Genomic DNA, 27,671 nt, shown 5'->3' on the forward strand with positions numbered 1-27,671 from the left:
TAACTCATTTGTGTGAGCTCCCTGAGCTACGGAGTAGTATGTTCATCCTACATAAAAGGAGAAGATAATTGTGGGCCATGGTTGACTGAGACGTCAGGTGACCAACACTTTTCATCAAAACAAGGGCTTACCTCCTCAGAGGTCAATAATCATGTCCTTGTTTTTGAAATAGATTAAAATATGACCTGTCTTTTGGGCTAATTCAAGCTAAAGATTCAGGCCCTTTTATTAGTCAGTCTTCACAGGCTGCACTTGAAACACCTGAACAATCTAAACTCTGTCTTGTGTAGAAACACAAAATTATGATGAATGTATGTCCACTGTGGTGGTCTTAGACCAAACCACTTCTTATACTTGTATTACGTCTTTCATTCCTATAGTTTTCCTCCTGCTGTGATCTTTGGTTTGAATTACAATTGTGTTTGTTTCCTTTGTGTTTATTTTCAGTTTAATGAGGACCCTGAATTTTCTTTGTTAAGGTATCATTCGGATAATTACAGCTGGTCTGTTAGATATTCTAGCCTATGATATATGTGCTGGTATGTACACTTAAGGATCACTTCTTCATGTAGGTCTTCAGACAGGAGGGAATTTTCTCTCCCTTTAATAAGAAGTGTTGTACTTTGAATAAACATCTCAATGACAATGTTCCTGTAGGATATACTGTTGATGAGTATCTCCAACATATTCCTATTAATGTAATTTCTTACAGCTTTCACAACCAGATACACCGTATCTGGGCTGCGCAGAGAAGCTGGAACATGCTAACAAACACCACCAGCCTGCCTCCGTTTTGTTCTTCTATATTTGCTGCCTCAGCTGATCAATGCCTGGCTCAGGCTGGAGGGAAGCTCAGGAGGTCTGTCATCCTGCTGACCCTCCCACAGGTGCTGGGGGGCTTCAGTTAGTCTCCACTGAAGTCACCTCAGCCCCAGGCTGAACCAGTCCTGGTCCCTCAGCCTCTCCTACAGGACAAGTGCTCCAGCCCTGACCATCCTGGTGGCCCACTGCTAAACTCACTCCCATTGATGAGAATTCCTTCCTTTTGTGCAAAACCCCACCCATCAATTACCAATGGAGCTTTTCGAAGCAGCTCTTAATTGTCTTATTTTCTTTATTGAGTCCCTCCACCTTCACTGGTGGCCTGTTTAATTTGTCTTATTTATTACTCAAATTATGTATTTCAAATTGGGAGTTGAATTGTTGCCATGTTCATTGATTTGGAAGGGCTACGAGGTTTGAAATACTTACAAAGTAATATAGAACAGGTGTTCAACTGCTTTACAGGTGCACTAAATAATTTTGATGGCTACCTTCGTTCTAACATTTCCTACCACCAAAACAGAACAGGTGTTCAACTGCTTTTCAGGTGCACTAAATAATTTTGGTGGCTTCCGTGGTTCTAACATTTCCTACCACCAAAATACACCTAGAACAGGTGTTCAACTGCTTTACAGGTGCACTAAATAATTTTGATGGCTACCTTCGTTCTAACATTTCCTACCACCAAAATACACCATGCTGCATACAGGCAGTGTCCTGGTTAGTCCTTGCTGCTGGCATGGAGCATGGTCATTATATGGTTTTGTCAGAAAGAATCACACTTCGGGAAATACAACTTAGCGAAATACTCCAATTGGGATTAGCTATTGAAATTGGACTTGAAGAAGATTAAAACTGAATTTACTGTCTATTACCAGCAGATGTCAGTGACACCATGCTGCATACAGGCAGTGTCCTGGTTAGTCCTTGCTGCTGGCATGGAGCATGGTCATTATATGGTTTTGTCAGAAAGAATCACACTTTGGGAAATAAAACTTTGTGAAATCCTCCAACTGGGATTAGCTATTGAAATTGGACTTGAAGAAGATTAAAACTGAATTTACTGTCTATTACCAGCAGATGTCAGTGACAACACTAAAGCAAAGCACACTCACCTGTGTGGTTGAAGTCTTCCCTCAGAGGCAGGCCTGCACACCCACCCATTGTCCACAGTTTGCACCATGGCCACGGGCGGTTGACGTTGCAGGCATTAATTTCGTATTTGTCACGGGGAGCTTATTCAGTGTAAAGCCCTTCCTAGCATTGTTCCTGCTTATCATGCATTTTGAGTTGTGTAATATTCTTGCCGGAATCTCCCTAGGTTGGATGGAGACAGGCTTGGGGACTGGACTTCCCCAAACCTACAGCCGTGGGAGTGACTGGGAGACCAGCGTCAGGCTCGCTGATGCAGCCTGGCGAGGTACCAAAAAACATGTTTTCCATAGCTGCAGGTCAAAATCAAAACAGGCTGAGAGAGCTGGGGTTGTTCAGCCTGGAGAAAAGAAGGCTCCGGGGAGACCTTATAATGGCCTTCCAGACCTGAAGGGGCTACAGGAGAGATGGGGAGGGACTCTTGATCAAGGAGCGGAGCGATAGGGCGAGGGGTAATGGTTTTAAACTGAAAGAGGGGAGATTTAGATTAGATATTAGGAAGAAATTCTTTCCTGTGAGGGTGGTGAGACGCTGGAACAGGTTGCCCAGAGAAGCTGTGGCTGCCCCATCCCTGGAGGGGTTCAAGGCCAGGCTGGATGGGGCTTGGAGCAACCTGGTCTGGTGGGAGGTGTCCCTGCCCATGGCAAGAGGGTTGGAACTCAATGATCTTTAAAGTCTCTTCCAACTCTAACTATTCTATAAATCTATGAAAAACCTGAAAACTGAAATGGTAATATAATTCTACCTTCTGACTTTTTCCAAAATGGTTGCAGCAGGAAACAGAGGAGTAGGCTCTTCCTATAGAGATCCATCATGGGGCTTGAAGTTGCTGATACTGAGGGGATGCCAGCAGCCACCCTCACTTCCTTGCCCGAGGCCGGTGGAGGGGACAGATCCAGCCAGGATGGGCCCGAGGGCTGCCAGGGTGCTGGGAAATGACTAACAACAGGAAAGCTATCGTCACATCTGCCTCTTCTGCCCTGACAGCCTTGCACGGGCATCTCAGCAGGCAACAGTGATGGCTGATGTTCCTGAAGCTCTTCTGGTTCAGAGCGTTACCTGCCACGTGTGCCAACCCAGCAGGCCAGATCTCAGTCTGACACTGGGATGTCAGGAAGCACCTGCTCCACGTCTCATACCCTCTAAAGGGATGTCCAAGCTTTTCACTGGACCACTTGTACGTGTGGCTTCACAGGCAGACCCTGCCTTCCCTCCATCCTGGGCTAGGACATCCACTGATAATCAGGGAAGCGGTTACTGACATGGAAACCCCCCCTTGGAAGGTGTCAGGTGTTCACCTCTCTCTGTATGTAGTTGAAAATCAGAAGTAATGGGATGCAACCGCCAACAAATCCACTCAGTGGTGTGAGGATCAGCAGATTTAAATGTGTTAAACTGAGTGTCCGTAGTCACATAGTTTGAGGTCAAAATTAGGCTACCAGACCATGGACACTTTGTAAAGATGGAATACTCCTCTGTAGGCCCCTCTGTTTTTCATGTTGCAGTAATTCAACAAACCATGTTGTACTTTTCATTTATTATTCACTCCTAAAAATATCCAAAATCTATGTCATCCATCTGAGATTAAAATAATCCATGCTCACTACACCTGCCTGCTCGTATCTGAGAACAATTGCTCAGTTTCTTTTGATGACACACAAGACTGGAGTCAAAGGCTGGCAGTAAAAATTTTGTTTAGGTGTTGAAGTCAACGGGACCCAGATCTCACATTGGTTTTGCTTTCACAATGATGGAGACTCCTGTCATGACTTCATATAAATCAGCCTCATTATGGCTAACTTTATCTGGAATAAAATAAATTAAAAGGACATTAAGGTGTGGTTTGTGAGAACTGTAAATGTTTTAGCTTCTCTAGTGGAATATTATATGTCAGTTTTAGGGATTACTCATTACTGGATGTCTTGTCATACCTATACAAGAGACTTAGCATCACTAAGAGGATTGCTGTGGATATTTGTGAAAAGATTCAAGCAACCGAATGCTGACTTGAATATTTGTTTTGGAAATTGTCCAAGGGGGAAGTGGTGAACTGCAAGATTTTCATTTCTGCCACTTCTGCTTTGTGCTTTATTAGCTGGAAAATTCAGTTAGAGAGTGTTAAATTGTTGCATTTAAGTTGTCTGTGACATTATTTTTGTTCCTAAGTTGCTACAAGAAAAATTAATGAATTGTATCCATTGCTATCATTCGGAATATTGGCTTAGGAAAGGTCAAGACCACATTTAAGAGAAATCTGAAAGCTTGTACATCTTATCTGAAGTTCATGTAAGATTAAAAGTGCTGCTCAGGAAGCCCCTGTCCTCACTTATCTGAAGTGATGTGAACTAAGTACAACTATAGAAGAGAAAGCACGGTTAGTCATAGCTAGAAAGACACGCTCTTGATTTCATAACAACAAATTAAAAAAAATTAAATTAGAATGCGAAGAGTTTGATTGTTTGTTTATGGTCTAAAATAGTCAGCAGGCTATAAGGTAAGTCTAAGGTGTTTTAGCTAACGCTGCTTGTTTTAGCTAACACTGCTATAATGCAGGTAGAGGGTACTTAGGGAAAGTTAGGTGAGAACTTAAGTTTAGATATCCTGCAGCATCATTCATATGAGAGAGTACTGGTTTTACTTAATTAGAATTTACAAATACAATCCAAGCCTGTAAATCATATATATACTTTAATCTCTGTGCTTAAGGAAACAAATTGGCAGGGGGGTTGGATTTCAGATGATCTTCAGAGGTCCCTTCCAACTCCATATCATTCTGTGATTCTGTGAAGATAATACTACACTGTAAAAATTATCTTACAGTAAATTTTCAGACTCCATTAGAATAGGGGAACCAATTCTTTCAGCCCTGAAGTATGGTGCAATCTGTGTTCTTTTGTTAACAGCTAATGGCTCTGTTTGGTGAAAAACTCATAACCCTGCTTCCATCCTCCCTAAATACAATATTTGGTTAATGATAACAGCAGTTATGCTTATTTGATGAAAAATATTTCTTCGTATGGATAAGGTGTACCCAAGCTTATAAGAAAAAGATTATAATGGCCATCCCTGAGCTACTTTTTGCAAGTGACTCTTTGCTGGTGGAAGGACGTTACTGTGTCCTGCAGTCAGTCACGTTCCTCTGGCTGAACGGGAATTATTTAAGTTTGCCCTAACTTAAAGACAGCAATAGCAACAGGATTCACTTAGAAGCCTGTCTTGTTCCAACGCCAATAAAAACTGCACTGCACTGACCCAGAGAGTGCATCTTGCAAGCAGATAGATCAGTGGTTGGGCAGGTTCTGCTGCATTTCCTTCCTTCTGCACTACAACGTTTGCACAAAGCGGCGTTAGAAACGTGCAGTGGGGACAAAGTGACAAATGCAGAGGGAGCTGGTTGGGACTGAGAGGTAGAAGAGTTGTGTTCCTGATAGAAACAAGAGTTACAGCTGATCCTTGGGTCTGTGCTGGGCAAGGGTGGCCAGTGAATGTCCTCAGGTTGGAGAAAAAGTGAGGTTACTCTATGGTGACCAACCTTCACGCTCCTGTAAGCTGCCTGCCAAAATCCTCATGTGACCAAGGCTTAGGGAAGAGGAGAGAGCTCCAGCATGGGTCTACCTGCTCCCCATGGGCCCATGGTCTCCACAGGGCTGGGAAGCCACCTCTGCCAACGTACTTCTTCACAGAGCTGGTGCCCGAGATGCCTGGCAGTGTCAGTGCCTGCACAACCCAAATTTGGCTTCCCCAAATCTTGTCTCTTCCACTGAGGTCACACGCGACGCTGGGTGACCGTGAGCGAAGTAGCCGAGAAACATACTTTTCTGTTCCAGTCAAGTATAAAAATCTACTAATTTGAAAAATCTTAAGAACATGGTCACTGCAAACAATCGGTTCACTAACACTGGAACCCAAAAATGCAGCTAGTACTACCTTTGTTTAATAAATAATTCAGTATGTGCTTTGGTAAGTACACTCAGATTATTTCCAACAAACAATTTAAAAGTTGTACTTTTCTGAATTTTTACTTGAATTGCAATTTCCCTCCAGCAGTAGCTTGACACACCAAATGAAGAGCAAAAATGCCATTCATTAAAATGTAAAAATTACAAATCTAAATGAATGTATTTTCATGTGCATAACTGCCTAAATGGAAGGCACTGTCAAGTGCTGGTTAGTGAAAAAGGCAGATTCAAGGAAAAAAGTTATACACGTGTCTGTAAATGAGCACTGTCTGAAGAGATACTAGCCAATGAAGACAAGTCTTTCTCTTGGAAAATAAAAAATATATAAATGCACAATTTTTACTTTCTTCCTATGTTTCCCTCCTTATCCCTGTGTGGCAGATTACCACCTCTGTCCCTTTAGACTATTAAGAAAGTTTTCCTATTCCAAAAGTTCTCAGGTACTGCCCCACTCCAAGAAAATGTCTGTGCCCTCCAAACGCCATTGAGCTGCAAAGACCTCCTGACCATCCCCAGCCACTGGTGACTTGGGTTCCCACAAAAGTCCGGCTGATGAGCTGCTCCACAGGAACACACCTACACCCCAGGCTGGGCTGCAGGAAAATGAAGAGGGTACCAAAATAAGGTCTTGTTCAGGAGCTGAAACTCACAGGAGTCAGGAGAGCTTTTCCCTGTTCCTCTATGGACTTTGTGTGAGATTCCAGGGAAGAAGGTGGTTTTTTATTGTGTGTAAGCACTCATGCAAGACGTGACCAGAACACTCCACCGACACTTAACAAAAGCTCAGACTGTCTCTCAGTACATTCATGAGAATGGTTCAAAGGAAACATTTGGTTCACCATATGAACATCAGAAGAACCCACGCCTCAAACAACTTTTAAGACGGAGGCACTTGGGGACTGGCAGCAGGTCTCTGAAAGAAAAATCATTCACTGCCACAGCAACGTGGGACTTTTCACTGGAAAACCCCTCCGCCACAGGGACACAGTGCCAGCATCCCCACCTCCTATGGGACCTCATACTTGTGACTTTTGGACGTCTACTACCAGTCTGAGGTCTGTTAAAAGTTACCAGGAAGTATTGAAGGTGGATACAGGCATGCAGCCAAGGTGGTATAAATGAATGTTGAGTGTGGGGCAGGTAGAATAACCGTTCTGCAGCCCCTTCTGGACTGAAGCCCGGTGCCTGCTGCCATCCTGGGCGACTGAGCTCAGTGACCTACCCCATCTTCTCCAGGCCTGTGGCCTCCACCTAAAGAATAAATTCAGTTTTATTGATCACACTGTTCAAGCTATGGTGTTCGTGGTTATCAGCAACAGAAATGGCACTTAGCATAAAAGAAATGTGACTTGGCAGCAGGATTGGCTTCTGTTGTCAACCTCTGTAAGAACATGGTGTCTCATTGTGTATGTATGCAGCCTCTCTCCGAACTCCTGGAAGATCAGCAGAACAACAGGAACACGAGTGAGACAAACAGGAAGAACAACAGGTTTATCACTTGGCTTTTGATGGGTTACCCACATCCATCCTGAGCTAGATCGTCATATACCTGGGAGGTTTTGCCTCCGAGCCAGGAGCTGTACACTGGGACAAAATTCTATCCACACGGCAAGGATACTCCTCAGCAGAATCATGTGCCCTTCCTCTTCTCACTTCTCCTTAGGGAGATGGTCTTCCCCCAGGTTGTTCCCCCCTGCCCTAGGACTGATACATTGGGTTTCCATTATGTCTAAAATGAGCATGAGAGTCTGTAGTGGTTCTCCAGCCTTGGCAGGAAAGGAATTAGAGCTTTTTCAGAAGGTCTATGCTCAATATTGTTCAATACAATGGGATAATCATGGTCCCATTGCCCATATGATCTCAGGGCACTTCCATTCCTCAACACAAAAATTAGGATTGTCTTTGGAAAAAGCCCCAAAACATGGACAACTGCCTTTTCAATGGAAGATGTGCGCATCAACCCATCTCCTTCTGGCAGCAAGGCTGGAACAGGTGCTACCTGTGCCACACAAGGCAAAGCACAGCTGACCCCATTTCCAATTTCCAAGGCTGCCGTCAGCTCATGGTCCTCAGCAGGTGCCCACAAGTCCCACCAGAGCCCCTCGGAGACACCCTCTCCTCTCTCCTGAAGCACTATTGCGGTGCCACATGTGGACATGGAGCAGGAGAACGTCTCCGGCATGCATGGCACCGGGGCAGGCACAGCACCAAGCACATCACAGGTGGCTCCAGGCAGAAGTGGGGGACCTGCACCACACAGCCCCCCTCTCACCCCTGTGACATCTCCCCCTCGGTCTGAGCCTTGGGCCTCAGTGGGTTCGCAAGGTCTGGTCCCGTGCTCCTGGGTAATAAACACAAGCGCCGCAGATGCGGAGCCTGGAATTTGCAGCTCTTTAGGCAGGTATTGCTGGTATTTTAATCGCTTTCTCAAGTGCCCCATCTGGCTAATTCTGCCAGCAAAGGAGGACCAGAGCTCCATGGTTTCTCACTTCAGATGTTTATACGAGCAGCAAACTTTTTGACTTGTGGCCACCTTCAGAAATGCATGTTATTAATGTTTATTTATCTCAAATAACTGTCTGGGAAATACAGGCACCGACCAGGGCTCAGCTTGGTAAAGAGCCACTTTCCATCCCCCCCCCTCACAGCACCAGGCGAGAAAGAACAGCATTTAGGTATCCCAAAAGTTCATTGCAGGAATTACTGTTTCTGATGGATTAAAGGCTGTGGAAAAAACCATGTTGAATGAGATGAGAGTTAAACATAGGGATGACCATGCTGGGTGAGAGCAGCAGCATTTCTTGCCCGGTCCATGCCTCTATCTCCTAGAGCAGCCGACAGGAATCGCCTAATGACAGTGTGAGGACAGGGGAGGCTGCTCCCCAAAACGCTTCCGCAGGATGCGGATTTGCACCTCAAAGGGTTCCTGAATCAGAGGTGTTTGGGTAGAACATCCCAGCGAGGATTTTTCTTCCATGATCTTGCCTAATTGCTTTTTGAACTTCTGACGTCCCCAACATCCTGTAGCAATGAGTTCCAAGATTTAATCGTGCTTTGTGTGAAGAGGTACCTTCTTTCGAACTTGCCACCTCATCACTTCATTTGATGATCCGTCTTCCCCCTCCGCTGCTTACGTTACATGAAGCATTTCAGTAAATACTTCTCCCTGAATCCAGTGGCAACTTTATAAAAAACAGAGAATAAACTCCATATTTAGAGAATTCAACTGTGCTAATACATACATAATTACATCAGATACAGTGCACAGTATCTTCCCAAATAGAAAATGCATTATTTTTTATTATCTTACCAAGGTCTCACCCAAAAAAAAAAAGAACAAAACCGAACCACCAAACAAACAAACAAACAAAAAAATCAACCCTGGTGATCCTACAGCAGGTACCTTATCTAATGAGAGTAGCAATGTGGTATATGCAATTAGTAAGCTAAGAACACACGTAACACAATTGCACAGCAGTTGTGCGCAAGAACAGGTCCACAAAACCAGTGTAGTTTTAGCAGGTAAAAACCCATCTTCAAGTGAATCACTGCACTTCCAATCTTGAGTATAGTCAGAAGCTCAATCTATTTTTAAGATTTTCCTGATAAATATATTAAAAACAAAGCAAAACCAAAATCTTCAAATAGAAGACCGTTTGCTTTCATTATCAGTCATGTTTGTTTTAATATGGTTCTCCACTATTTATGTCTGTATGATGCATCCTCACCCTTCCCAGAGGGACAATGGATACAAAGACTACCTCACTTTGTTTCTCCACTGTTGGATACTCTGAAGTTTATATATTCATTGTGCTTGCTGGTAAAGGACTGGGAGGACTGAGCAGGAGATGCCAAGCAGGACAGGCCTCCACCTTTCCAGCAGGATCTTACCCAGAAAGGGCCTGGCCCTGCAACGCCTCAGGGACCATTCTCTGTTACAGACTAATGGAGGAGAAATGGCAGAATGTAGGCCCACACGATAAGCTTTATCGCCCCACTTCCTTCACTGGCAACAGCCAGTCTCAAACCTCAAACAGATGCTGTTTTAAGAGCATACACAATGAACTACTGCCAGGAATGGTGGGGTTTTTCGGGATGGCACTGCTCTAGCTACCCTCAGCACTTCAGCGAGCGGAGGCCAGCACACGTCAAGTGAAGTAAAAGCCAGCAAGAAGAGTCACCACGTCCCTGAGGGGGAGCCCAAATGACGAAGCCAGGCACCAAGCCCCTGAGGGCATCGCGCCCTGTCCCGGGGCCTCTCCCGAGGGAGGGGGACGCGCCCCCGCCCGCTCGCCCGCCGCCCCGGTGGCGCCCAGCCGGTTCCACGGGGCCGGTGTCGTGGAGCCGTGACAAGGATCGCGACAGGCGGGGCGGGGGAGGCGGAGGGGACCGGGTCCAGCCGGGCCGACGACCCCGCAGCCGCCTCACCCACCGCACCTGCGCCCGCGCCGCACCAACTGCCGCCCGCGGGCGGCTATTTATAGTGCGCTATTTTAATCGCCCCCGCTCATTGGCCCGCCGCCCCTGTGACGACATCGGCTCTCCCAGGGCAAAGTCCCTCCGCTCCCTCCTTCCCCCGGGGCGCGCGGGTGGCGGTTGGGGTGTGGTGCGGCCGTGCGCATGCGCCTGGTGGCGGCGGCGGAGCGTGGTGTCGCCCCGACGGGGCCGTCTCTGGAACGGCTCGCGGGGGTGGGGAGGACCTTCCATCCCAGCCTTGCTGTGTTGGGGAGGAAAACTGTGGTTTCCTCCCCAAGCTGGAGGTGCGGGGGGCCCGTGACGACCCCGCCCCGAGGCGCTCTGCCGCCCCCAGGCCCTTTTTAGCTCCCCGCTCAAAATGGCGGCGGGGCTGAGGGAGAGTCCCGCGGAGGGGGCAGGCTGGAGAGGGCAACAGTGAACGAGGGCGGGATTGTAAAGGGTTTGCTGGCAGGGTTGGTCTGAGCCAGATACCGCGGGTTTCATCCCTGGCCCTCCCTGGAGAGGGGGAGAGCGCCCCATAAATGCTGCTTGTCCATCCATGTTCTTAAAGTAGTGGAGAGATGAACGGCTCGGAGGACCAGCTGAACTTGGGCATAAACTTGAGGGAAGGGTGGGTGGCCGGGCCTGGCTGCGACATCCATAGTTACCTCAGGTGTTGGTCTGGCTGTGGAAGGGTGCTGTGGTACCTCTGCATACTCCTGAGACTGGTGAAAATCAACGTGCAGGAACGGGCTGGGCTCTGTCTATCTCTACATGTACAGACAGCTTCTCTTCAGGTTTGATCTTGGTCTCTAGATAGGAGCATCCTCACATCCCCACTCCTGCATGACAGGATGGGACAGTCAGATAGATCGGATTTATTTTTGGCATATTGCACAAGCGCTTAATGAAATACGTTATCAGGACTTGGTGCCGCTCAAAAATAGCCTCCAGAACACCTGGCCCATAAAAGCCATGTGTGACTTTCATACTCTGTTTATAGAAACAGCTTGTGATTACGGTTGGTTTGCATGCTTTAAGCAGCTGCAGTCCCTCATGCTTCCAGCAGGACTGCTGGTACATCAATAAGCATCCGAGATTAAAGTTGTAAAACTAGTGGGAAAGACAAAAGACCAGATTGCCATTTCATGTGGTCAAAGAGCTCAACAGCAAGTGGTGTCAAGATCTAATTGCCTGGTCCTCTCACACGGGTGTGGATGTTTCTCCAGTTCACCAAACTCTGTTCAACTAAGTACTTTGAGAAAGGTTCCACTGCAAGTATTAGCCTGGCAAATGTAGCACGAGGCTGACCAAGCAGTGCTAATTGCCTCCCTTAAGTCTTGCAGGAGTCATCATCCCTGGATTTCATGGCTGTAGCTCTCAGGAGGATGCAGAAGTCAAGATGAGTGTTCTTGGGAATTCCTAGTTTTCTACAGCCAGTGCGTTTTCCGGCAGTGAGAAGGGTTGGAAGTGCAACAACATATTAGTGTGGCCCTGAAATACTCATTTGTGTAAGCTCTTCATCGCCCACAGGAATTTGTCTGCGCAGGCAAGATCTCTGTTAATCTGGAGCCTGAGCCAAAAGACTCCTGGACAGTTTCTGCCGGGTGATAGGCCTATCACATGCTAAGCACACAGATGGGCAAGAATGACTTATTGCAGTCCTGTCTGCTAGAACCTATAGTAAAATATTAATTATTTGGACTTTGGCTGAGTTCGCGCCATTTCCTGAGATAGACCACATTTTTGGCAAGTGGAGTCCAATACGTAAACTTTGCAGAAGCTGCTTCTGTTTGTCCAACTTATGTTGTAGGATTTCAGAACCTATTCATGTTACGACTTAAAAATTATTCTCAAAAGTATCTAAACTAAAGATTATGCTACTGGTTGCCTGATATCGCTTCTCTAATTTCTAAAGAGTTATCCTGGTTATATGTGTTTTATACATACATTTAGAGGTGTATCATGCTGTATGTGTATTTATTGTATATATGAAGTAACATTGAAAGGACAAATGCATTCCTGCTGGCATCTGCTGCCCATTAATTCATTAAAAGAAAATCTTGTTTGAGAAGGTGGTTTACTCAGGAATTACCCTATTATATACTACAGGGGTTCCCACAGGGCTGTTGCATCTGTGCCACTATCAAGCCATACACAACAGCGTACTATAAAATTTTATACAACATTTCATGGAGGGTGGGCACTTCCATCATATCTAGAAAAGGAAATCAGGGAATCTCTTGTCTCTCACGTTCAGAGCTTGATTACAAGTCCATTGAAGCCTAGGAGAGCCTTTTCAAGAATTTCAAGGACATGCCCTCAGGGCATAAAGATTCATGGAATTTTTTATAAGCCCACTGTATTTGCTAGGGAAAAAGTTTAGGAGGGAGCAGAAAGTGAAGTTAACAGTTTTAGGATAGACCAGCTTCATATCTGGTTAGCTCAGTCCGTGTCATGTGTCTTGAGTCACTGTAGCCAAATAAAAAACCAAAATTAAATTCCAGTTTTATAATAGTTTTAATTTAAAGACATTTTAAGATGATTGGAAAGTCAAAGTTCACTGACAGTAACGTTCCTGAGTTGGCAACATAATTTCAGTATTGCTCCTCAGTGAGTGGTTTCGGAAGGATCCACGCTTCCCAAATGCTTCAGTTAACCGAAGTTTAAGAAGAAATTCAAGATTGTGTTATCAATTGGTAAATCCATCTGTCACCTAAGATGTCACAAAAGCTTCTATTTGGATGCAAAGATTTTATTACCTTCAAGCTAACAATATCAACTGTCTGATAAGCCGAGCAGTTCTGCTAATATTTGGAGAATAAACCTTGACTGCTGGGCTTATCCCCTGTCACTGAAGCAAAGCCTGGAGAGAGATTCTCCAGGCTGTTATTGACTTAACTGGGAATTAAATCAGAACCGCTGCCAAAAGCAAAATGCGAGTTATTCCCCAGCATTAAAACAGTGAAACTGCATTATTAGTGGAGGTGTTGATTTTTGTGGGTTTTATCACTTCAGTGCCTTAATTGTAGGTTACCGGGACGAGCAGTTTTGCCACCACCACAAATCAAAGGCATCTTCAGGGAACGTCAGCGAAGTTTTGCTTCTCACTGAATCTTGTCTACTCAGGGGGAAAAAAGATCTGTGAGTAGCATTTAAGAGTGACATAAATCTGGTTTCTGCCTTGCCAGTGCTTTGGTCAGCAGTGGAGTGCACTGCTCAGAGCTCTCTGAGATTCCAGAATGACAAAGAATGAACTGTAACCATTAAGGAACAGCTTGTAATTGAGGGAATGATGTTATAGTCATGAAAGATGCTATTTTTATGTTACCATTGTTAACGCATTTTCATGATAGATTGCATAAAATCAGATTCTACCTGCCTCATTAATAAGCAATATATGCAGGGAAGGGTAGACTGAGCAGTAGTGTCTGCCTTTGCATTCAGAAGGCTCTTTTTTTAAAAGACTAATGTAAAAGGGTGCATAGTTAAAATTAATTTGCCACATGTAAAAGAATTGCTTACCAGGCAGACCAAATTCTTGTCAACCTAATGAGAGGCCGAAAAGCTGTTTGCAAAGGCGGTCTTGTTGCAAATATAGCTGCGCAGGAAAATAATTGCACCTTTTATCATGAAAATGTGACCTCCAGAGTTGAGGGAAACAGTGCGCAATTTTGCAGAAGGGAACACAGAGGTCATTTTGTGTCTGTGCTCATTAAGGAAAGGAATTGCACCGGAATGTGGGAGGGTAGAGAGTAAAAATTTGAAGCTCCCGTGCCTGCAAGAAAACAGGGCAGTGTGTGTGCTGCAGTGACTGACAATGTACAGACACCGTACCGAAATTATTCTAAAAATGTTAAGGAAAAAAATTAGTTTTACTGAAGATGGGTGACTAGAAGTTGTCCCCCTATGGATTCGTCAGCTGTTATCCTTGAGCATGTACAGGAACGCCTGCTGGACCCACGCTTTGTTCAGGTTCTACTTCAGCAAGACTCACAAATATATATACATATATATACATACTGGGTTAAAACAAGTATTGTAATTTCATGGAATTCTGGAGGATGCTGGTTTCAAGGATGAACCGGAGTCAGTAGCCTCACAAAGAGATTCATGCCTTGTCACAGGCTCCCTGCAAACTGTTTAGATATGTGCAAGGAAACACTGCAAATCTGAGGAGGGTCTTGCAGATCCCAGTCTGGGTCCAGGTCGGTTCCTGTTGCTGTTCAGCAGTGAAGCTGCTGCCAGAAAGCGTTACCTCTGCAGAGAAAGAAACAATTTGGAAAGAAACAATTTAGAACCTGCTCTGTGATTTAGGGAACAAGAATAGAGGAAAATCCACCTCTTCTACAGAGGTAGATGTAACAAGGCAATACAATACAAGGTGTATGAGTATATATTTATAAATAATTCTAATTTTTGAAGAGTATTTTAAGGTGCTTTTAGGAAATCACACAGATGCTGGGATCATGAGATGCTGCTCATGATCCCTTGGGCTTCCTTTCTCACCCTTTAGGTTTCAGGTGCCCACCCTGGGCCTGATCCTGACTGAGTGAAATCCCTGAGAGCTTTGGAGTAAGGGCAGGGCCTCTCTAATGCTGTGTTCATTCTGCACGAAGCAGAATTCCTGTGGCAATAATACAAACATTGCGTTTTAAAGAGCACGTTGGGATCATTCTCAGTTCTTCGATTTTTTCATTAACAACATTGATTTATTTTCACGCTGTGTGGGCTGGGGCTGGGCCAAAAATGCTTGGTTTTCTCCAGAAAGTGTTGCGTTTAGTCACCTGAATTTGCCACTACTCCCGTAGAAATGCAGTGCGTAGTAGGATTTAAGTGTTTACACAGAACCGTTGTAAAGCAGGCAGTAAATTACTTCCTTTATGGATAGACCTGTGGGTACATTCTGCTCACTGCCTTATTAACTGAATATTAATAATTAATAAGGAAAAAAAAAAGGAAGAGTGGTCGGGCATTGGAATAGGCTGCCCAGGGAGGTGGTTGAGTCACCATCCCTGGCTGTGTTTAAGAACCGTTTAGATGTGGTGTTGGGGGATATGGTGTAGGGGGAACTTTAGAGTAGGGTAGATGGTTGGACTCGATGATCCTGAGGGTCTCTTCCAGCCTAGATGATTCTGTGAAAGCGACTCGTTATGCTGTTAGGATAATGGAACATTTACTGGCTGCTATAGCTTCCCTGCACATCTGCTGCGGTGAAGGTCCTTGTGTGTCCCACAGCAGCCTGTTCCTGACCTGGAACACCTGGAGCCAGCTCACCTGCTTTATGGGCAAGGTTTTTTTTTTTTATTAACAGTGTTCCACAGAAGAAAACTCTAAATTCCATAAGGCTTGGCCTTTGTTGTAGGGCCTGGATGGGCAATTCCAAGTAACTCTCAGCCGATAAGCCTTCTTCCTGGTTGCCGGCTGGCCTTTGATGAGAGCGTTTCAGGCTAATTCAGGATGAGCCACACCTGATTTCCTTCCTGTGGACAACAGGGATCTCTCTGCTCCTTGCTCCACTGGGCTCTCCTCTCTCCTCATCCTTGCCTGGGGGGACAGCTGGGGTGCAGCTGGAGTGAGGAGAGCTTAAAGAGGAGCTGAACCATGGGGTGGCCTGAGGGACACCATGTACAAGCATTGGGTAAAGAAACTTTGGGCTGGAAGATGCAAAAGGAACTGCCGAGCAGAGCAAATCCGGTAATAGCACCATGGCTGAAAGCAGCAGAATCATAGAATCATAGAATTACCCATGACCTCCAAAGGTCATCTAGTCTGACCTCCCCGCAGTCAGCAGGGACACCCCCAACGAGACCAGGTTGCCCAGGGCCTCATCGAGCCTCACCTTGAATATCTCCAGGGATGGGGTCTCAACCACCTCCCTGGGCAACCTGTTCCAGTGCTCCACTACCCTCACAGTAAAGAACCCTCTCCTAATCTCCAGTCTAAACCTGTTCCCCTCCAGCTTGAAGCCATTGCCCCTCGTCCTGTCACTGCAGGCCTTTCTAAACAGGCTCTCCCCAGCCTTCCTGTAGGCTCCCTTCAGGTACTGGAAGGCTGCTATTAGGTCTCCCCGGAGCCTCCTCTTCTCCAGGCTGAACAACCCCAGCTCCCTCAGCCTGTCCTCGTAGCAGGAGGTGCTCCATCCCCCTGATCATCCTTGTGGCCCTCCTCTGGACCCTCTCAGGCTGGTGAGATCCATTTCCAGACTGGCACGTACAACCTCTTATTCTGATGTTTGATAAGGCCCATAAACAGGTGGATTACTGCGATCCTGTGATCGGGCTGGCAGAATCAGCCTGATCCTGACCTCGCACAAGCGCAAACGAATTTCCGACTTTGTCCCTGTGCGCTGCGTGCAGGTCTTTGGGTAATGCTTAAACCGTGAACGCAGTTCAAGGTTATCATTTCACATTAACAAGGGTTGGCTGAGAGAGTAATCTAAAGTAACCAATTAAGAATTACAATGGGAGCCTGTGGTAGTGAAGTCATGGAATTTTCTCCGCTGTACCTCTGGGTTACAGGCCCGGTCCCGCCATCGTGTCTCTGAAGGGCTGTGACATCGGGGCAGGACCACGGGGCTCGAGTCCTAGCGTCAGTGGGTTGCATTGAAACAACTTGCAGCTTTTTTCATTCCCTTCCCTGCAAGCAGGGTTTCACTGCAGCCGAGTTTCCCTTAAATGACTTCCACAGAATTAATTACTGCGTCTAAACATGATTCAGTTATCTTTTTCCTAATGTTCTGAGGTTGCTTCCAGGATGTGAGTTTGAATCCATCAGGATACAGGATAGGTAGCATTGCATTTCTTCTCAAGGGAGGAACAACCAGGTTACCAGAAGAACAAGAAAATAACCTAAATTCACATTTCAATCCTGCAATGTGCTTGCAAGTATAAGTTTTACTGTTTTGGATTTTTTTAAGGATACTCATTACAGAAATATGTCGTTCAACCACATTTAGTTGCTGTAACAGTGTAAGTTTTACTGTTTTGGGTTTTTTTTAAGGATACTCATTACAGAAATATGTCGTTCAACCACATTTAGTTGCTGTAATTGTTTTTCCCATGCATCAAAAATTTAAACAAAGGTTTGATACCTGAAGTGAAAAAAACTCAGAATTTTATGGCCATGGTAGAAAATCAGTGGTTAGAGATTTTAGATCCAGGAGAGATAATTTTGATTATCTGCCTGGTCTAACGTGAAACTCAGGTTGTCAGTCAGGAATTCCAGTAACTTTTGTTTAGGGCTTTGTTTGAGTTAGATTGTCCCGCTGAAATTTAACACCTGCAAAAGCAAACAAAACTTTTTTCTTACTCCTTATTTAAGTCATTATTTACTCACCAGTTGCTGTGGGGTGGCATTTGAAACACAATACTTAATTGCTGCTTGAAGCACAGAAAAAAAGGGATCGTTTCAAATCCTCCACATTGGCAACCCTGGGGAAAATGGTGGCTTTCTTTGCAAGCGAGGTCCAGCCGTTACTCCACCCCATGAATCAGCTGCACATTTCTTTGCAAAGAAAACTTACTTGAAACCCCCACTGCTATTTCAAAAGTCCTTAGCACTGGGCTCACCGCATGGCATTCTGCTTTTTAAGGTAATTCCTGTAAAGAGCGGGGGGGTTGTTACATTCCTTTTTTTCCTTTTTTTTTTCCTTTTTTTTTTTTTTTTTTCAAATTAGGGTGCAGACTGAACTCTGAGACAAGAAAGAACTTTGTGCAAGTCTGTGCTGTTATCTAGAGAATATTGTTTCTTATCTCTGGATTTGTACAGCACGGCTAAACCCACTGCAGTGATGAGTGAGCGGTTATTTCAGGCGACAGGGGTGGAGGGTATTGAGAGCAATGGAGGGAAGGAGCACATTTAGATACCAGGAGAGATAACGCAGTAGAAAATTATTCCTTGCTGTGACATTGCTCACTCAGGGAACGGCCTCCCCAAGGCAGAGTTCCCATCGCTTTGAACGCAGCTGGAAAAAATGCTGTGATGCTCGAGGTGGTTGCGCTCGGAGAGAAGTAGTGTGGATGAAAGTGCTTTTATTAGTCCTGTCCATGATGCTTTCTGGGAGCACCTTAGGTGCAGATCTCCAGATGCCATCATAGAGTCAGGATGCATCTCCATCTGCATCATGGAGGGTCCCCGCCTGTGAGACTGGTGGCTTTCCTTGCAAGCACGTCCAGCTGTTCCTCCACCCCGTGAATCAGCTGCACACCCTGTTTCTTTGACGTCTCTAAGGCCCTTTTGGCATGTTCCTGCCCCACCATGTCAGGCAGGTGAAGGTGAGCTAGGACTCTCCGTTTTCCCACCTCTTGTTGCTGTCCTGCCTGGCAAAGTGGCCATGGAGGGCTGGGCAGGGAAACTGCCCCACAGGCCTGGTCCACCATGTCTGCATGGAGTGAGCCAAGGTCTCACAGGCTGTGGCAAAGACCAGTTTCCCCACAGACAGTAGGCAAGAAGCCACTCGTGGCCCTAGGCCCACCAAGACATTAAACTGAAGCCATGCCTGGGGTGATTGCCCTTCAACATGCTGTGTCAGGAACAGGCCATGTTAGCCAGTATGGCCTGCTGTGAAGCTCTTGTAGCAACATCCCAAGCACTAACAGCAACTGGCCTTAAAACTGAACACTGCAAAAGGCCGTAGCTCATTCTCCATCTGTCCTGTCAGGCAGACCATGGTCAAGGAGAACAACCCAGGGCAACCCAGTTTCTGATAGGAAGATGCCACACCTAAGAGCATAGCACGCTTTCGGAACAATGTGATTCAGCCATGTCTACAAGGTGTCTCCAGCTCTTGTGCTCCTGGTCTCTCTCAGATCCAGAATCAAGCTGGGGATGGCTGTGGAGATAATCCAAGCCAAGTCTATGGAAGTCTCTAATGGACATCTGTTTGTGCTAAACCACCCAAAGCAAAGTCTGTAAGGCCAAATTACATAGTTGGCAAAAATGGACAAACTTCTTGGATACAGAAACTCTACTTCATGCCTCATTGCTCAATGACAATGTTTTTACCACTCCAAGATAATTAAACAATTAGCTCATGAGCCATCAGCTCCAGAGTCACTAGGTCCTCACCCTTAACTGATACCAGGTGGAGGGACACAACACCCTGCTTCTGGAGTCCAGCAGCACCTCACCCTTCTCCTCCCACACTGTAAGCGCTTGAAGGTCAAAACAGAAGAGTGGACCAACAAATCTGGCATCAAAGGCGTCGCTGGAGAGGTCATGCAGATGAAACCAAGGTGCAGAAGGTTATGTGTTGACTGACCAAATAGATTTCCCCCCCTCATCTTACATTTGCCTTGTATTAAAAGAGACCAAAGAATTCATCATGCCACCTTTAGAAGCTAATCAGCTTATTAGCAAGTGAAACACCAGGCTGAGCCGTGTTCCGCCTCGGAGCACATCAAGTCTGCCAGAAACCCTGGCTACATCTGAGGCAGCACTCCAGCTCTGTTTTGAAGGCTTGAAGTGGTGCTCAATTAGTACCTAGGTCCTGAGTTACCTGCTGCAAACAGGTGAAATCCACCTGCTATTTTAAAGGCAGCCTGAACGATATTATTTTCCCAAGTGTTTTGAGTTGCTAGCCAACAGGCTACCAGGCTCGGTGTGTGTTTATCTTTTGTGTCATGCGTCAGAGGTAATTACTTCACCAACTTAGGTGTGTCGCTGGGAAGCTCTGAAAACTCCCTTTGTTTCAGGGCTGCCTGCATGCCCCAGAGCAGCAGGTGAGCAGTCACCAACCCCATCCCCTTCTCCTCCAGAGAGGCCTCCCAGGACTTACTTGGTTTGGGAGCCTCTTTTGTTCCTCAGCTGCTGGCTCTAAGGCTGATTAGATAAGGCGGCTGGGTATCTGCAGCCTTGACACAAAATGGATTTAGTTTGCCCTGGGTGTTTAGCGGGGTTGTTGAAAACTAATTAAGGATATATGCGGCCATTTCTTAAATCGTGTGTGAGCTGTTGGCTATGAAACACGAATAGCTTTTTCTTCACGAATGAATATTTAATTGCGGTACGGTTCCAGCTAAACCCTTGCAAAATATCGGAGTTAAAATTAAAGTCTGGTGAAAGTAGGCAGTGTTCTGCTTTGTTTAGCAATGTCACCCTGCTTATATCTGCCTTGTATTTGGTCTTGCGTCTTTATCAGTGCCCGCCTGTTTTCGGCATTATTGTGTTATCACAGAGCAAACAGAGGATTTCCCAAGAGATAGGTGGATTCTTGTACTTCAGACTCCAGCTTAGTGTCTTACTCATTATATATTAAGGTCAAAATTACCCTCCTTTATAGGTGGGAGAAGTCTCCATTGCATATTCGCTTCTAGTTCGGTGCTGGGAGCAGGGCAGCTGTGCCCCAAGCGGAGCAGATATAACTTGAGGTCCTAATGGCTCTTGGAAATGTCCTTGTCTGCAGCAGAGGGAAGTGATGAAGAGTAGGAGGGTTAATGCATGACCAGTAATAAACAGCAGCACCAGTATCGCGTATTTTCTGTTTCTCTTGCTGTTGGATGCAGGTGTTAAAGCTAACCAGCCTTATGCTGTAAAATGAACTTGACCTCTAACGTTCAAAGGCCTTGTTGTGTGGAGTGCTTAAATGAGGCTGGGCAAAAGATGGGAAGAGAATCTGGATGAGACAGTACTGAGTGGAAAAATAGGCTGGAGTGATATTTGGGACCTTCTGAACTTTACCTCTGCATCAAGCAATTCTTTCTGCTTCAACTAGGGAAAAATAAGAGAAAACAGTCTTTTATTTTGATAGCTGGCAGCAAAGTGCAGAGTAATGCACAGCTGCTGTTACTGACTCAGCTGAGGCAAGAGCCATGCTAGATGTTTTATCTTGTCAGAGTATTTTAACTGCAAATTGCATTATAGATAGTGTACCTTCTGCAACTGAATGAGAAATAAAAGTACCGGTCAATGCAAACAACTTTCACAACTTATACTGAGTATAAAAGAGCCCTTGGGCATGGAGAGAACTGGACAGGAGGTAGAATCACTGTCATTCAGTCTTGAGACTGGGATTTAAGGCCTTTCTAAAGTTACAGGCTTGGTTTGAGAATCACCAGGCGAAACTCAATAGCTTAGTTTATGCTGAAAGTCAAACAACGTGGTCCTTCTGATCTTAAAAGGTGTGAGTCAGCAGCATATCGCAGGAAAAGAAAAGGTATTCTGTGTCCATTAATTGCACATTGAACGCTACACTCTTATTTTAGCTCTGAAATTCTGAATGTTGGCACTCATAGTTAAGTTGAAATAGCTTATTATTTGTATTTTTGAACTCTTACAGCTTCATTCCCACAGTGAGAGTAATACAAATGTCAGCAGCACATATAATTATAAAACAACTTGGAGTAAAAAAAGAACTCCTGAACATAGACTGATTAATTATTTTTCCCTCTATCAACCAGTGGGCATTTATTTTGTCTCCACCTTCCTTACTGCTAACACCTGCTCTAAACACACATCTGCACTCCGTTTGTGAAGCACGTGAACTAAGTTAGTTAACATTATTTTTGACCTGCTTTTTTTTGGTCAACACTATCTTTATACATCTCTAGTTTGATGTTAAAAAAAAAACCACCAAAATCAAAACTAAAAGAGCCGGTCCCAGTAGAAAGAGTTTAGACTTTGCAGTATATGGCACTCAGCTCTGCTTTTAATCAGACTCCAAATAAAAAAGCACAAAGGAAGATATCAAGGTGGAATAGAGATTACTTAACCAAGGGAACTCCCTTCCTCTTTCCTTTCTTATCATACGCATTAAGATCATTATTTCATTTTGAGACGTAAAAGCCACGTTATCCCTGGTTTCCATTTGCTTTGAGTCTTCAACAAACATGGCTGGATTTACATGTTTGGTATAATCTCCACAAATTCAGTATGTCATGAACTTCTTTCATCATTTTACACATTTTTAAACAATGCACTGTGACATGATTGTTCGCATTCAGTAGATTCAGAAAACTCTCACTGCTTTTTCTGTTTGTTTATTTTTGTTGGTTAGATTAGGAATTCATTGTGGATTTCAGTTACACAGATGATTACCATGAATTTTCCTTTCCTGATCACATGCATGTTTAAACCTGCCTTTACTTTGAGTAATATTTTATCTATATTTTACCTATCACTAAGTCTTGCCTTCCCCATCCATTGTAAATAATTTCTCAGTCTCAGCATACTCCAAATGTAAATGCCAAACTACGTTTTGTTTCAGGCCACAAGATTTTATTGCACACTTTGCATCACTCCCTGTGAAAGTGATGGTGGGTAAGAACCAAGCAGATAAAAGCTTGAAGTCTTGTCTGCTGCTTTTTCATTCTTACCACATTTTAAAATAATCCTTCATAAACTTCATTATATATATATATATTTCTTCATTACCTAGCAAGTCCCCATGGGGCTCCATGATGATCAATCAGAGGCTCAGATAATCCCAAAGAACACTTGGGGGTGCAGCTGGAAAAAGAAAATTAATGCAAAGATAAGGGTCTTCCAGCGTGTAACCATTGGATCATATAATGAGGTTTATTTCCAGGCCTGAACCCACCTAACCATTTGCTAGTACAAAGTAAACTTGTGGGAATCTATGCTTACTGGAAAAAAACATTAACTGAACTTGGCAGAAGCTTCTCATTTAGGAACAACTGAAAATGAGGCACAAGCTTTGCACTCTTTTACCTCGTATTTCCCCTTCAAAAGAAACCCAGAGAATATCAACAGTGCTTTGTCAATAGATCCTGGTCAACTGTGACCTGAATTGGTTGGGTTTTCAATAGGCTCAGTGGGAAAGCAGCTCTCAGTGCAGACAGAACTAGAACTCTGAAAGTCCTTGGCCACTCTTCCTGAAGTCTGACATTTCAGGAATTGTAATGCCAAAATTTCAGAAACTGCAATGGGGAATAAACTGCCTGTTTAGTCATGCACTATGAAAAAGAAGCTATTGTTAATAAAACCATATGGTCCTTTTTCCTCCTACAGCTCTTCCAGTCAACAAAGAAAATCACCTTCTTGACTGTCCTAGATGAGAACGAATCTCGTTAAATGTATAGAATGCAGTGCAGAATGTGGCATCCTTTCTTTTAACCTCTCTATTGAATGTCCTTTCTTTTAACTGCTGTACTATGCACAGTCTGTGAGCTGTTAAGAGGACAGGCTTAGCTACTGCAGATTTCCAGTTAGTAAAAAAGCCCCTGCATAAAACTGCAAATGAACCAGCAGAGATGCTGCAAAACTCTTCCAGCTATGCCTTCCCAAAAATCCTAAACCTGGATGAAGCTTTCTATATGGAGAAACAAGGAGTTCAAGGCTGCTTCTTGTTGAGGCTATTAATTTCGTGTGAGCGACCACGAATGGTGTTTTTAGGGCACAGGATTCCATGTTTCCCAGTTCCGGGATGATCCAGCTTAGGAAGTTTTACGTTGACTAAAGATTGGCTGGCGCCAAGCCTGTTAAGCAAAAGCCACTTTATAGTGATAGGATTTGCTTGAGCAAATTCCGGGAAATACTTGGAATTTATAAATGTTTTACATCAAGTTGGAATGTTATTACAGATTGAAGTAGAATGGGAAAATTAAATGGGATCTTCTCTTTAAAACAGGGACGGCAAGCTTGGTGAGGGTGACAACACACAGGATGGTAAGGGGTCAGTAAGGTACAGGAACTGTTACAGAGAAGAAAACAGAAACTAGGTTCTGCTACTGACCTGCTGAGCAATTGAGATCCTTTCATCACCTCCTCTGCCTTAGTAATTCCCGTAAATTGTTAGTAATGCTATCCTCTTAATAAAGCAGGTTAAGAATAAGTGCTGGATCAGAGCAGATCTTAATCCTGTAACTTAAAGGCTTCATTTTGATTTCGGTCTTATGCTTATTTGTGTGGTCTGACTGAAGATGTTCCTGTTGGAACGGGTCCAGCGGAGGGCCACAAGAATTATAAGAGGTCTTGAGCGCCGCCCCTGTGAATACAGGCTGAGAGAGCTGGGGTTGTTCAGTCTGGAGAAGACTCCAGGAAGACCTTGCAGCCCTTTCCATTATCTGAAGGGAGCCTACAGGAGAGCTGGAGAGGGCCTCCTTGTCAGGGAGTGGAGCAATAGGGCGAGGGGTAAAGGTTTTAAACTGAAAGAGGGGAGATTTAGACTAGATATTAGGAAGAAATTCTTTCCTGTGAGGGTGGTGAGACGCTGGAACAGGTTGCCCAGAGAAGCTGTGGCTGCCCCATCCCTGGAGGGGGTCAAGGCCAGGCTGGATGGGGCTTGAATCAACCTGGTCTGGTGGGAGGTGTCCCTGCCCAGGGCAGGGGGGTTGGAACTCGATCATTTTTAAGGTTCCTTCCAACCTAAACCATTCTATGATTCTCTGTTTCTATGAAGATGCTGTAGTTAGGGTGGCTATGAAAGTGTTGTCTTGTTTAGCTAATGCCTAAATCTAGAAGTAACCAAATTCCATAGATTTTTCATGTGAAAATTTCCATGGCTTCTATATTTGTGCCTGTTTTTTTTCATATATATGTTTCTGCCCCAGGCTGTCTTGATGGGGATTGGTTGCTTTGTGCCCATTTCAGGCCTGCTCCAATGTTCCCTTGCCTGAACTCCGAAAGGGAGATGATGCTTCGCAGTATTAGACGTGGTGCCCGTGCTCCAAAAATTCAATATGCTGACTCTCAGGGTGCTCTCAGGAAAGCCAGAGAACTGAAGGCTTTCATCCCCCCTCTGGAGGAGAGGGGAGCTAGACTCATATTGCAAAGGAGGAGTAGGATTCTGTATAAAAGGGAGGAATGGCATTATACACCCTCCCGTTCCTTTGAGGGGGAGAGAAACGTAAAGAGGTCAGGAACCCAGCTATAGAAGAGACAAACACCTTACGAAGACACCTTACTACTGAGTGTTTAATAAGGCACCGTGCTGTGCAGCCAAGGGGTGTTGAAAACGCACCCAGCAGAGGGTGAAAGCCCAAGGAGGAGGCAAAGGGTCTTTAATTCATGCTCCAGGCTGGCAGTTCCAGACAGTTCTGCGTGTGTAAGCTCAGCGTGTTCATGGTGGTTGGTTTTGGGTGGAGTGGTGTTGAGTAAGCTGGTAGTTATGGATACACCATTGAGGTATCTGCCTGTCCCCATGTATTGCAGGTGATTGTGGGAGAATGGCACAAGGCTGGGTGCTGTGGCAAACAGGAACCTAAAGATTGTATGTTGCCACACTTAAGTATTAGTCACCGAAATTCCTTTTGCCTCTAGGTCTGTGTGGTTAGGAAGCAATGGTTAAGTGTTAAAAAAAAAAAAAATAATTAGGGTTTTAAGGTTGGATATATAACTAGCATATGGAAACAAATACTTACCTGACTGATTCAAGACATTGAAGAAATTATTATTTATTAAATGAGGCATCGCTCGGACATGGAATCACTCAAACATGGAGCCCCAGGGTGATGGTCTCTAAGCCCCTGAGCTATGGACAGGAACGGGTTTTGGGAATGGAAATCTCCCAGGATGGAAATGAGCTTCCCATTAGCTCTGTGCAATGCCCTGTTTCTGGGGTATGGAGACATATATGCTTGTTTTGGCTTTTCTTTTTCCGACCACAGCCAAAATCTGGATTTTAAGAGTAAGGAATGAAAATCTCTCTATCCTTTTGCACCCCCCTCCCAAAAAATATCCACGAATGCCATGTAGGGTTCTGAGTGAGAGCTGCAAAAGCTGGGTTCTTCCAGCACTGCTTACTTGAAACAGTTGTACTATGTGCTTGGCACCCTTCACAAATCATCAGGTCTGGTCCATCTCCAGTATCACCCTTCTGAGTACGGCGTGAATCCCAACATAAACTTATTGCTTAACAGAAGAACATAGAAAGTCTCCTCACAAATTGTATTTTGTTAAATTTACCTGATCCAAGTAAATCTTGGTGGAATTGTTTCATCTGGAAACAGAGGCCATATCTGTTTCCCAAAGAAACTGTAGTGACAGGACAAGGGGTAATGGTTTAAAATTGGAAGAGGGGAGATTTAGATTAGATACCAGAAAGAAATTCTTTCCTGTGAGGGTGGTGAGACACTGGAAGAGGTTGCCCAGAGAAGCTGTGGCTGCCCCATCCCTGGAGGTGTTCAAGTCCAGGCTGGATGGGGCTTGGAGCAACCTGGTCTGGTGGGAGGTGTCCCTGCCCATGGCAGGGGGGTTGGAACTGGATGATCTTTAAGGTCCCTCTAACCCAAACCATTCTATGATTCTAAGATGTTTGATCCCATGGCCTTTTTCTTAGAATCTGTTCAGCTTAGACTATTTCTTCTCACCTGCTCCTGCAAGTTGCCACCCTCATGGCTCCATTTTGATGGTAAAGCCTCCTCTAATCCCTGAGGATCATGCATCAGGAAAGGAATATAACCGTGGGTTCTCTCAGCCTCCAACTTGGCTCCCTTCCCCTTTCTCCCCAGCCCCGACACAGTAACGAGTCTTTTATCTTAACGTGGCGCTACCAATTGCTGCCTAGTTGGGCTCTGGGAGGGAAGACACCCCTTGGATCTTCTCCAGCACAGGGAACTGTGTTGTTAGGGCTCTCCTTTTTTGCTACCATCCCTGGATGTTTCCCAGGCTCTCCACTGCCCTGTGTATTTTCCATGTAGTGAGTCGTTATTTGCCTTGTTCCCATCCTATACCTTTTCTGATGGAAAAGCCGGGCGCTGCTGGAAGCGGGGACATTGCAGGCAGCAGTTTGGGCACAAAGCTGCCCCATGTCTTTAATGGAACAGCTCAGCTACATGCCATTGCCGGCACACGGCGGAAGGAGCCGCGTCCTACGGGCCGTTGCCCATGACTATGTAAACACAATGTGCTCCTAGGACCAGCCAAGCGAGGAGATGCTGTGGGAGGCCGACGGGTGCTTCATCTGCAGAGCGCCTTCATGAATGAAGAGGGAGAAGGAACACGGGGGCAGAGACACAGACTTTGCATGCCCTATACATTGTTAGGCTTACTTACACCATCTTTTTTTTTTTTTTTAAGTCTCGATGAAAGAGCTGGGCCAAGCTGAAGTATATACTCCTCGCTTTCTAGTTCCTGAGCTCAGGCGGATTTTCAGACTTCCCCTCGTGCCGCCCGTTGCTGAAAACCTGCTTTAACACACAAAACCTGCTTTAACACACAAAGTAATTGTTATCTCCCAGCTTCGGGCGTCAAGAAACACACTGACTCTTACAGATTAGCCATAAAACAGAAGACGCGCCGGTGCCCATCGTCACCACACACCGGTGGTCGCTCAATTCCCCCGAGGGGGGCATCAGGCGACTCGGTGAGCCCCCTCACCCCCCC

This window comes from Calidris pugnax, unplaced genomic scaffold (assembly GCF_001431845.1).
Source record: "Calidris pugnax isolate Ruff unplaced genomic scaffold, ASM143184v1 scaffold57, whole genome shotgun sequence".
Taxonomy (NCBI): domain Eukaryota; kingdom Metazoa; phylum Chordata; class Aves; order Charadriiformes; family Scolopacidae; genus Calidris; species Calidris pugnax.